Genomic DNA, 10,592 nt, shown 5'->3' with positions numbered 1-10,592 from the left:
CACATACGGTGTCATCTATCCGGCAGGGCTTCGCCGTCCAGAACTAGTTCCCACCGGAACCCAGACAGCCTTTCGGCTCTACGAAACTATTTCGCTGGGAGGGAGAGAGAAGCCAGATCATGCATGGCACTTGTATGTGAGAAGGGATGATCCTTTAGGCAGCCCCCTCCACCCCTATTTATAGGCCAAGCCCAAGGGTGGCTTCTCCAAGAAGCCAAGGGGGGAAATACCAAAAAGGCCCTCAAGGTGGCTTCTCCAAGAAGCCAAGCAAAAAGCACTTTCACTATTCATGATGACATTTTTCAGCGTCCGTTCGAACTGAAAATATTTATGTGGGCTCAGAACATTTCCAGTACCCACTAAAATAATTTTCAACGCGTTCTGAAACAATTTCGGTTTAGTGATTTTCATCTACGAAAAGCAAACAAGAATGCGTTTTCACTATTCATGAAGACAATTTTTCGCGTCCACTAAATCCGAAAATATTTCTGTGGGTTTTAGAATAATTCCAGTACCCACTAAAATGATTTTGGATTCGTTCTGAAACAATTTCAGATTAGTGAATTTCATCTGCGAAAAACAGCCAAAGCGGTACCGGCAGCTCCGAAACATTTTCGGTTTTTATTTCTGAAAATTCCAAAAAGTTTCCAGAATGATTCTGGCACTCTCCAAGAATTATCAGGCATGTGCCGAAACCATCTTGACTTAATGGCATACCCCGAAACAACTTTTTCGGTTTCACCGAAACTCATCCGGTGACCTCTCTCTGCGGTACGATTCCGCTGTCCGAAACTTTTCGGTGTCCGAAACTTTTTCGGTGATTTTCTCTCAGACTCCCTGTCTAGTATTCAGTAGATAGATGACCCTTAAGCATCTGACCCTATAGGTTCGGTGAAGTATAGACATGACCTGGAACCCCTTCCGATCAATGATCAACATCGGAGCCGTGGACACCCATATTGACCCCTATACCCACACGAATGAATATTCGAGTGAACCTCTAGTTGAGGTGAGCTATTCCTGTTGCTTCACAATATATCACAAATACCTGAGGTGAGATTTATTGCATCCCCGTGGGCTTGTCCACTATGCAAGTTACCTCGTTACCGGTTTTGTTCTCTTTTCTCGTTTCGTGTTCCGGCATCCCCGTGATCAAATCACAAAGTGTCTGGCTAGACGATGATGGACACCGTAACACCGAGAGGGCCCGAGTATATCTCTCCATCGTCGGAGGAGCAAATCCCAATCTCGAGCTATCAAGTTACTTAACATACCTTCCCATGAACCCGTAAGCCGCCGTAATAGCCATCCAGTTACGGATGACGTTTAACAAACCCCAAAGTTCATGAAGCAAGCATGAAGAAACTCGATACTCTCATGGTCTAAGGAATTATGCAAACATTAACTATCTTTGTGTTATAAACCATTAACTTGTGACGAATGTATCTCATAGCATAACATCAATCCGGGTCGATTCAACACAAATGTTCTCTTAACATTGTGCCCTCAAAGTTGCTGGCATAGACATGCCCATGATCAGGAAAACAGAACCATCATGCAACACTTGAGCTAGTCTTAGAGGCCAGACTAGGAATACTTCTTACCGTTTATTATTCCACACGTGCATATGAGTCTTCCTCCGAGCCTCGTGGATATTGCAGACTCGAGAATCATTGCAGTTATAGCATGGAACATAAACATAATATGAACTCGGAGATAAATAATATCATTTATTATTGCCTCTAGGGCATATCTCCTACACCATGTGCCAGGGGGCACTGTTAGCCGTCTTGTCGATCGTCACAGAGTGGCCAGGTCGAGTCCGCTAGAGTGGCGCACCGTTAGGTCGCCGCTTGCCGGCGTTAGCAGTGACGTCGGGTGCACTGTAGCCACGCCGGCCCTGGTCAGCAGGGTAGGTGGGGCACTGTTGCCACGCCTCGGCTGACCAGAGGAGTTGGTGGGGCACTGTTGCCATGCTCACCCTTGGTGGAGACTCGTCCCATCGTACGGTTGGGATGGGACGGGAGCTGACTCGTGGCCGGGTTGAGGAACACGCCAAGGGAGAACTAGCTTGTTGGAGAAGTTTTGGTCGTGTCGGGTTCGGCCGTCTCGTGCCATCCATTGGGGCCGGGTTGAGGAGTTTGGCCGGGTCGAGGGACTTGGCCGGGTTGAGCAACCTGGCCAAGCGCGAGCTGGATTGAGGGGCGTTGCTGGCCCCGATGTGTTTGATAAGGACCTGGGTTCCGTTGCCTGCCCGGGGTTCATCCCCCCGACAGTAGTCCCCGAAGCTGTGAAGGTCCGCCGTCTTCGAGTAGGAGGGCCTTCGCAGTTCCCCCCGTGAGGAGGCGAAGTTTGCGACCGCCGAGTCTGGCAACACCCACCGTGTGCCGGCTTCCGGAAGCCGGATCGCGGCATCCCGACGCGGGCGGGAAACCGAGGAGTCCGTCGAATCTTGAGGCAATCTTTTGGGCTTTGCGCGGGCGCCACATGGCGCTCGGGAGCCGAAGGGGCCTAACAGGCCACGCGCGCGATGGGACAGGGTGATCGGCTGGGGCCTGCCACTGCGTTCCCTCGGCCCACGCGCGCGGATTTATTGTGGCGTCCGCGAGTCGGTTGCCATTCTCGAGGCAGTTATTGCGTGCGTACGTGCGCACTTATTGCGGGGAAGTGGGAGGGGCGAGCGCAACCGATCCCACTTCCCCATGTTTTGAACTGGGGCTTATAAATTGGGAGGAGGGGCGGAAATCATTCTCGCTCACACTCCCTTGTCTCTTCGTCCTCCCTCTGCTTCTTGCGAACGCCGCATGCTGCGACGCCCGCCGCTTCGAGCAGGGCTTCACCGCCACTCTTCTCTTCTCTTTCTTCGCTTCGTCTTGCCGATGGCGCTCCCCTCGGGCTCGTGGATGGGCTCTTCCATCACTGTGGAGGACATCGCATACCTCCGCGGCACCAGGCGCTTGCCGAGGGAGACGGAGGTCGCTGTGCGCCCGCCGGGGGACGAGTAGGAGCCGCGGCCGGAGGGGACGGAGCGCCTGGTCTTCTACTCGCACTTCAAGCGCGGGTTTAGCCTCCCTGCGAGCCACTTCTACCGCACCTCCCTGGAGTTTTTCGGGCTCCAGCCCCATCATCTCGGTGCGAACGCCATCTTGCAGCTCTCCGGCTTCGTCACCCTGTGCGAGGGGTACCTGGGGGTCGAGCCCTCAATCGACCTTTGGGTGCGCTTCTTCGCCTTGAAGCAGCAGGGCCCGAAGGCCGGGGAGATGTCCTCCTGCGGGGCCGCCGTCTTCTACAAGCGAACGAGCGGGGGATGCCCCAAGATGCCGCTGGAGGATTCTACCAAGAAGTGGCAGAACTCCTTCTTCTACGTCTGCAACCTTGGCGTGGACCGCATCAACTTGCCGCCCTTCGTCGATGCGACGCCGCAGGGAAAACAGAACTGGAGCTACATCCCTCGGAATCCATCGCAGAAGGTGCTCAACTTGTGCCAGCGTGTGATGGAGATGAAGGAGCGGGAGGGGATCACCGGCACCGACCTTATCGCCACCTTCGTCACGCGCCGGATGCTACTGCTTCAGCAGCGTACCCACATCATCGACCTGATGACTGGTCTCCAGGACCCCAACCGGATGTTGAACCTGCGCCTGGGAGCGGACCAGGTCACCCGTCGGGTCAACGACATCTCCAAGGCCAGCTGAAGAAGGATTGGGGGTTCGGGAAACCCCCATACAGCCAGGCGAACCCGGCACCGGCGGTGAGTCCTTGCTCTCTGTATTTTGCCGCCGCCCATCTTCTTGTTCGTCCCGATGCGACACGGCAGGTGCTTCTGAATGCCATTCGGCACCCATATGACCGGGTGCCGACGCAGGTGGTGCGGGCCGGCTCAGAGGAGCCCGTGGCCCATGGAGAGGACGCGGAGGAGGCGGACGCCGATGCCGGCGCAGGGCGCCGCGCAGGTAAGTTTCGGTGTTTTACATTTCTTGAGGTGCCGGTCGCGAGGCGGCGCGGGAATTTTTGACGCGAGTCGCTGGTGCAGTGGCGCCGAGTGGAGGAGGTGGCGACGCGGTTGGAGCCGGGTCGTCTTGGGGGACGGCGGCGGCGAGCGGTCCGCACGAGAAGGACAACGTGGCACCCCGAGGCCCGGCCGCGAAGCGCGCGGCGGACCCGGCGGCTGGGGCGAAACCGCCCGCCAAGAGGAGGCGACGTGCTCCGCAGTCGACGCCGGCGAGACCCGCCGTCCCGGTGGTGCCTGGATGAGTTCTCTTTCTGTTGGATTCGAGTTGCCGAGTGGCTTCCTTTAGTTCTTTCTTGTTTACTCCGTTGGGCTTCAGGTCGCCGATCTCATTGGCGCTGGCAGCGGCGGATGCCGTGCCCAGCGGGGGCGCCATGTTCCGGAAGACCCGGACCAGCCCCATCAACCGGGACGAGGAGATGGTCGATCCGGACCTCGGCCTGGACCCGGCCGACACCGAGGGCCTGGCCTGGCGGGACCAGAACAGGGCGGAGGAGGAGCTGGAGGCAGCGTCGGCCCAGGCTTGGGTCAGTGCGCGGCGGCGTGGGCACTGGCCGGCACGGAGGCGGCATGGCCCGAGATGCCGGCAGGGATGAAGTCGGCGGCGACGGTCTACATGCCATCATCAGAGGGAGAGCGCGACCAGAGCGGCCGTGCGGACGTGGTGGACCTCGACCGGGAGGCCGTGGTGGTTGAGGACGACACCCCGCCGTGGGCCGACGCGGTCGAGCGAGCGGGGGTCGAGGGAGGCGGCGGCGACGCTGTCTTGGAGGAGGCGCCGCAGGCGGCGCCGGAGGAAGTGCCTCGGGTGCCGACGGGTGGGGCGCCGTAGGCGACTCCGGTCGCCGTGCCGAAGAGAACGCTGGAGCGGGCGCCGGAGAGGGCGCCGGTCATGGAGGAGGCGGTCAGCGGCGAGTACGCCCTGGTGCCCAGGGCGGGGAGCCGTTGGGTCGCAGCCGGCTCGAGCTAGGCCCAGCGAGGTCTTCTTCGGGCCTATGACCCAGGAGGAGGCGGTGATGGGCGCCGTGAGCCAGCGCCTTCGAGGGCGCGCGGACGGGATCCAGGCCTTCGCCTAGGCCGTGTTGGAGCGGACGCGGGAGCTGGAGCGTGTCGTGTTCGTAAGTGCTTCCTTCGTCTTCTATCTTTTAGTGGGGGCGCGCTAGCGCACCCACTGGGTGTAGCCCCCGAGATTCAGGCCGACTGCGTAGCAGTTGGGTCGAATCTTAAACCGCTGTCTTGTGCTGATCATTGCTCCTTGTAGCAACTAGACTCCTACCGGGTCGGCGTCTTCAACCGGCTCTTGGGGAAGCACCGGCAGCCCAAGGAGCAGCTCGCCGCCAAGGACGAGGCCCTCCGCGACGCCACAGGTATCTTTCTTGCGTGCTATTTTTAGTGGGGGTGCGCTAGCGCACCCACTGAGTGTAGCCCCCGAGGTTCGGGCCAACTACATAGTAGTTGGGTCGAATCTTAAAGTAATCCTTTGTTTCTGAATCTTCGTTGTGCCGCTGCTGCAGCCGAGGTGTCGTCCTGGCGAACCCGGCTGATACGAGCCGGTTATCAGTATGACTGGGTCGTTGCTGACGTAGGCCGGCTTCGGGCCGAGGTGGCGGGGGCGAAGGAAGAAGCGGCAGGGACCCGGTGGGCGCTTGACGAAGCCGGCCGGCTGCAGGAGCAGCTGGCGGGCGACAAGAGCCGGCTCGAGGCCGAGGTGGACCGCCTCAAGGAGGAGGCGGCCAAGGTCGAGGAGGCCCAGCGGGCCCTTGCCGAGGTCGGCCAGCAACGTGACAAGCTGGCCGACGACAAGGGCCAGCTTCAGGCCGAGGTGGAACGCCTGAAGGCGTTGGGGACCACGATGGGGAAGGCCCACCAAGCGAAACTCCAGCGCCGCCAGGAGTACGAGAAGGCGGCCGAGGCCAAGGACGCCGAGCTGAAGGCGGCTCTTGCCAAGGTTGCTGACTTGGAGAAGACGCTTCAGGAGCATGACCGTACCATTGTCAGGGAGCGGCGTGGTATGTTGCTTGAAGCGCAGCACCTGGAAGAGTCCTTCTCTAGTAAGTGCTTCCTTTGGGTTTTGCCGGTTTGGGAAGCCGGCTTTCCTTCTCTTGGTTATTGATTTGTCTTGCTCTTCTTTTTGATAGGGCACTTCCCGGAGACGCGCCAGCTGGCGGAGGAGGCCGTCCGCTTTCAGTGAGGCCCGCAGGGAGTCGTTGGCTCCGGGACCGATCCGCAGGTTGCTTGAAACTTCTCGGAGATCGTGACTGCCTGCAAAGCTCGTCTGCGAGTCTTGAGCGAGCAAATGGGGCGACTCTCCGAGGCCCGCGCGGCGATGATGGCAGCCCTCTGGCCTGGCTCCGTTGCGCCGAACAGCTTCACGCGGTGGTTGGAGGCAGGCCCGGAGCGGCTCCACGCGTGGCGTGTCTCCGCCGCCCGTGCCGGCGCCGAGATGGCGCTTAGGTTTGTGATGTCTTGGCATCCGGATCTGGTGCTGGATGCGCTGATGGGCCAGCGAGCCGGCGCGGAGCGCCAGCTACAGGCGGAGGCCGGACGGATCGCCGCTCGGGCCAGCTACATCCCCGGGTTCGCCATCCATGATGATTTCCAGCCGGAGCGAACAGACAATGGCGGAGTCGTGCCTGTTTACGACTTCGGCCTGCTTCTGGACGACCCGGAGGGCAGCTCCGAGGAGACGGGCGTCTATGGCGATGGGGACGCCGAGGAGGGAGACACCGGCGCCTCGGTGAACCCGGAAGCCACCAAGGGGGAGCCGACAGCTGCGCGACCCGGCGCTGGAGACGCCTGAGGCTGGCGCTGTCCTGTTTATCTTAGTAAAAATTTCTGTTAGGTAGCAGGTCCACCCACCCACTGGGGGTGTTTGGGTGTAATGAACTCCGGCCTTGGGTCTGTTTAACTTGTGATGTAAATATTTCGTGAGTGTTTGCGCTTCTGCTTTTCGTCTTCTGAGCCGTTTTCTTGCTTGCTTCCCCTCTTGGGCCTCCCCCCCGCGAGTCGAACGACCGGGCTCTGGTCCGTGAAAAGGAGTTTGTCCCTTGAGAGGAATGTGCGGTACTTAGGCTTTTCAAACGTTGAGCGCGAGCGAAACACCCACTAGGCCAGCTGGCGGCAATCCGGCGAAGCCGCTTGGTGAGCAGCCGGTCGTGCAGCAACTTAAGGTGGCGGGGCCGGGTTGGGCGATCCGGCGGACCTAACTTAGTATTCGTGCCGTGCTGGTGCTTTGGCCCATTTTACAACTCTTCCCCCCTTAAAAAGAATCTCGTCCTCGAGATTCCTAGGGTTACAGCACGAATGAAAGGATAACCACTCCGGGGAAAAACCTCGGGGTAAATGTACTAGATCGAGTGAAATAAAACTGGCAGCATTTCTCCAGAAACAAAATTGGAGCTAACGAAAAAGAATTAGGGACGAGAAATGGCCAGATGAAAATGCCTCTTCGAGGCTCTGGGTTTGGAACGGGGTGTGCACAGATAGGGATAGGGATGATTTTGCATTCCCCGATTACTGCCCAAATGTACTCGTGGGTGAACCAGGGCTGCGTGCAGGATGCAATGCAGTCTAAAGTAACAAACAGACAGATGCAACAAATACAGGCAAAGGAAAAAGACACTAGACAAATCATACTAAGGTGTTTTAATGCTAGCGGGTATATGTAATCCTGATATACATATACCTACACCAGCGCGCATTTTATTATAGACTCGGGACGAGTGAATGTTGTTTTAGTGTATGTGTGCTACTGATTAAAATCTTGTTAGCAACACATTGCCAACCCTGTCAAACATTTCTGGTTGACAGAGAGACAAGCAAAAACAAACACAAAAACAAAAGCACAAAAGCATACATAAAACACAGCATACTGGTTACAAACAGTACAAGCATACAACAAAGCACGAACGCGCTACGGGCTAAACGAAACTTCTCACTCCGGGATACATGGTTCTATCCTCATATCGAGGATGAGCCGACAGACCGACCTACTCGCAGAAACACCTGACTGCGTGACTGAGGTAATTAATGCAGTGGACTGGCCTTGCTGGGGCTCTCCTGGAGGACGAAGACTGAGCCAATCTCCATCTTCATCGTCCGACACTTCTATGGGTCGGGGCTTTACTGCTGGAGGTGTGGCTGAAATTGATCCAAGCAAATGCTGCTGGTGGATCCGGTAAAGAGCCTTGTCGAGGGTGACGATGTTTGGCTTAGGCCACAACACAGGCTGAGAGGGTAGCACTGGTTCGGATGGCATGGGGCGAACAGCTTGAGATGCAAATTTACGAGCATAATCTAAACATGACGTAATCTAAACATGGCATAAGTTCAGTCTAAACATGGCATGGCATCATGAAACTATGCTAAAAATAAACTACCAGTCATATCCAATGCAGACATAACATGTTACCTCTATGCAATCATCTCCTGTTCTACCATGGTTCTTTAAATGCAAATAACAACTTACTACTCATGCAATGCAACCAAACTTGTGCACTGAGTCCCTCGGACTCTCTTCCCAACAGGTTGTCTCGCAACCAAACAGTGATCATTCGCGGATCACAAACGGAACCACACTTGGTTCAACACTCACCGAGACCTCGTCTCGTGATCATATCAACACATCACCGTGATTTCTCATGACTATCTCATAGTTCAAGTCACCAAATTATTTATTACACATTATTCATCAACTTAGTTATTGCAAATTTATCCTCCATTTCGACCGAGACCTGATAGTGTGACCTGCTACGAACTTGTGCCCATGACCGAGGACGCGGCTATCGATAGATTTAACATACACTCTCTGCAGAGGTAGCGCACTTTACCCACACCACAGAACCCATGGCCTCGCACTCCCATTCGGGTGGACCAACGGCGTTCCGACAAAACTGATCTACTGCCATGACACTCTCCCGGCCACTCCGACCAACACCCCTTTTTGGGATCAGTCCTGGGTGACCTAGCCTACCAAAGGCAAAACGGCCACCGTCGTGGCAAAAACAGTCCAAACGATGACAAAGCGCGCAAAACAACTCAGGCCCACAAGGTTTATGTCCGCCTACCTAATCAGGGTAGCGCATGCCCATAACCTTCCCTCGTGGGAGGCACCGGCGAGAGGCATGAAAATAGACCCGTTAGGGCCTTCCCATACCAAGGCAAATGTGGCTGCACTGGAAAAAGCTCGATTTGGTGGCACTATGACATCCCAGTGATGACGGAGGAGGTTTGTTATTAAGTCATATTATTAACTTCTTCATCATCAATCATCATGCGAATATTTTTAACATGAATGCAACAACTAGCATGCAACATACAGATGCAGTAACAAAACATCAATCTTTTCAAGTGAACAGTGATAGCATATGAAACATGGCAATATCAAGTACTAGCATTCTCATCAGTGTAACAGAATCATCATAACAATGATACTACTAACATGGAACTAAACTAGACAGAAGCATGATATTATCAGCAACAACATCCAGCTAGCATGTCAACATAATACATGAGAACACAAGCATGCATGGCACATAACAAAAACATATAGCACGACTGAAATAACAGTAGACGGAACAGGCAAGAAACTACTGCAGCTAAACACACACACGAGGTGCAAGCAAAGTCACATGCAAGTTCAGGGCTCATGATAAGAGGTTGGCTTGCCTGGGGGTCGAGGAATACTCCGAGGATGAGTGTGGTCAACTCGTGGAAAAATTTGCCGGAGAACGGTTCTCTCTTAAAGGGACTGAATTAGAGCAAGCGCGAAATGGGCATTTTCAGAATGTACAAACATCTAGAAAATAGTCCCATCGAAAAGAGCTCGACGAACAAAGAACGTGAGCGTTGGAATCACCTCAAACGGAGTTACGGTTGCAAAGTTGTGGCCGTTCACTTTTTAGGCAGAAAAGTGGCTTAAATAGTGAACGTTCACAAAATAAGCACTTCGGCCGGCTGAGCTGAAAAAGAGAAAGCGCCTTTATGAGAATACGCCTTCAGAGAAGTGAAAACGTATTTTTATCTAGAGGAGCAAACGAATGCGCTTCCTAACCTGGGAAACGTATTCACGGGGTTACTTCTTCAGCGCGGGGAAACGGCTTTGCGGCGGGGCGCCTCCACTTATCCGACGTGGCGCTGGGCCAGGCCCTTCCATCAATGCCAGGTGGGGTCGCGTGGGGGTGGGGCCCGCCTGGCCCTGGCTTCTTCTTCCTCCCGCTCGAGTGCGCGCTAGGCCGAGGGAGGCGTCCGCCTCGACGGTGCTTGCCGGCGTGTTCGGCCACCGCTGGAGGCGTGCGGCCTACCCAGATGACCATGGGAGAGAGGCCCATCTAGAGGTGGTAGCCGCTGCCGCCGACGAGCTCTGTAGAGGAAGCAGCAAGGCCCGCGGCGGAGGGAGGCTTCGGTCGCCGGAGTAAGGGAAGCTATGGTGGAGGAAGGGAGGGGCTGAGGCTATGGGGAGGTCCACCGGAGCCTGGGGATGCAGTGGTGGTGGAGAAACGGCGAGGGGGGCACGGCATCACCGGAATCGAGGAAGAACCAAGGCGGCGGCCATGGCGATGGGGAGGGGATGGAGAGCTCCTCT

The sequence above is a fragment of the Triticum aestivum genome, chromosome 2D (assembly GCF_018294505.1).
Source record: "Triticum aestivum cultivar Chinese Spring chromosome 2D, IWGSC CS RefSeq v2.1, whole genome shotgun sequence".
Taxonomy (NCBI): domain Eukaryota; kingdom Viridiplantae; phylum Streptophyta; class Magnoliopsida; order Poales; family Poaceae; genus Triticum; species Triticum aestivum.
This window is presented reverse-complemented; position numbering follows the sequence as displayed.